Raw genomic sequence first — 2,500 nt, 5'->3', positions numbered from 1 at the left:
ATAAAGGCGAAATGTAAACACATGGAACACTTGGGTACAAGGTGACACGACGCTGTAACATTGCTTGATCCATTATAAAGGTTTACACAGGGTGTGAATGTGCTTCTACAGAGCTCTCGCATCGGAAAACAGAAGATAAATCACGTGGCGAACTGCCAATTCTGCACGATATATCACACACATTTTAAACCGTTAGTGTTTTAGCAAGTCCAAAACAAAATGAAGAAAGTCGATATCAGCATTATTCAATGGTTTATTAATAAACTCACATTGCGCCACTTGTGTTTGTCTGGAATTTAGATGTGTTTGTCTGGAATTTAGATACAGAAATCTATTCATCAGACACATCCTCTGAATTTTGAACTGCCAAATCAATACAAATCCGATTCACATTTAGGTTTTGATTGTCGTATGGGAAAAAAGAATACGACTCAGCGAACCTTCAAACCCCAACGGAACAAAGGGTACGAAATAAATCCTCGGTTGCTGATTACGACGTCTCTCAAAATAAGAAAGAAAGAAAAAAAAAAAGGAGCAGAAAATAGAGCCGTTGACTCATGGCTAATCAACCTTCTCATTTGAGAGTGCAGGCTCGAGTAGGAAAAGTAAACACTCAATGACTGAAAGGCGCTGGGAGGGCAGGGACTGGACAAGAGCTATTGAAAGAGCGGTATGAACTCCTCTGTCAATACGGCTACCTGACAGATGGCCTTCACCTCATTTACCGACCGAAGTTTTCCTTCACAACTCTATCGAGGGACTGAATAATTCCACCGTTTATATCAAGGATGATGAGGTGCTGTTGAGAACGGATGCATTGAGGGAAGTCGTCTGGCTTAGGTCTTTTTTTTTCTCTCTTTCTCTCTTTCCTTACTCAATCTTTCTCTCTTTGTTTTTTTTCTCTCTTTTTTCCTGTGTCTCCTCTCTTTCTCTCTGTTTTTTGTTTTCTCTCTCTCTTTTCTTTGTTTTCTCACTACTTTTTTCCAAAGTCCATCTTCCTTTCTCTCTCTCCCTCTCTCTTTCTCCCTTTCTATCTTTTGTTTTCATTCTTTCTCTCTATGACTTTTTTGTCTTTTGTTCTCTCTCTTACTTTTTTATTTTCTATTTTTTTCTATTCATTTTCTCTCTTAATCTTTCTCTTTTTTATTCTTCTTTTATTTTCCTTTCACTCCCTTTCTTCCTTTATCTACTCCTACTTTCTTTATCTTCCCATCTTCCTTTCTCTATCTTTTCTCTTTTTCTCTCATTTTTTTCTCGTTGCCTCTCTTTCGTCATTCCTCTTTTTCTCTCTCTTTCTTATTCCCCACACATCTGTCGGCACTTTCTTATTTATTATATTTTCACTTGTCCTTTTCTAGATTCAAAGTTTCTTTCTCCTCTCTCCCTCTCTCTCTCTCTTTCTTTCTTTCTTTCTCTCTCTCTCTCTCTCTCTCTCTCTCTCTCTTTCTTTCTCTCTCTCTCTCTCTCTATCTCTCCTTCTCTCTGTCTCTTTCTTTCTCTATCTAATTCCCCACCCATCTTTCTGTTTATCTCTATAACTATGTATATAAATGTATGTGTATCTATCTCGATGATAAATATTATAAAAGCAGTTATCATGGACAATAATAATTAAAGCAATAATGAATGTAATGATATGATGATGATTATTATGTTTAGATGATCATTAAATATATATTTCTTATCTCTTTTTTCATTTTTATTAAACTTGTTTTATTTTTTTCTAAATCTTAGCCCGGGCATATTTTCCTCTAATTATGAGCTGGAGACGTGCATTATATATACAAGAAAGGAGAGCAGTATAATGAAGATCAAATTTCATTCCTTACGAAGGGTCCGGGTTACGCCATTCTATTGATTTTGTGTTTATCATTTGGGATAAAAAATATATAATAGATAATATTCGGTCCGTATACATATTCGTTCTATATACATGTCCGTGTGAACAAATAAGTACATACAAAATCAGAAGAACATCAAAATGAATATTTCAAATTGTAAATACTGTACCTATAATGATATGCAAGTCACAGACTTACCGTCATGCACATTTAAGCACACACATACACATACACATTTAAACACAGGCACACCGCCACACATTCACATATACAAACACACACACAAACGCACATCCGCTCACGCACAGATAAGGAAACAGTTAGATAGAGATAACAACAAACAAGTAGTTAGATAGATACATATACACATCCCTACGTTTGCTCACACGATTGCCTACCTCCAATAACTAGTTACTATCCTACCCCTATAGCTAGCTAGATCTGTAGGCATGGACCTTTGATGCTCATTGGCACCATACTAAGCTCAGTCTAAAGCCAACATATTGCCTCGTCTGGACTCTAGTTAAAGCGCTGGGATTTCTCGAAGGGGGAAGGAGTTCGGATATGGCCGACGTCGGGTTGCGTTGACTTGTATGAGTTTGAAGCTTTCTGTAAGTTTTAAGCTTTATACTGGGTTTAGTTGGTTATTTATTCGCAGA

This window comes from Penaeus japonicus, unplaced genomic scaffold, assembly GCF_977035675.1.
Source record: "Penaeus japonicus unplaced genomic scaffold, GWHDUDI00000001_assembly GWHDUDI00000009, whole genome shotgun sequence".
In the NCBI taxonomy this organism is placed as follows: Eukaryota; Metazoa; Arthropoda; class Malacostraca; order Decapoda; family Penaeidae; genus Penaeus; species Penaeus japonicus.
Note: the sequence above shows the minus strand (reverse complement) of the source record.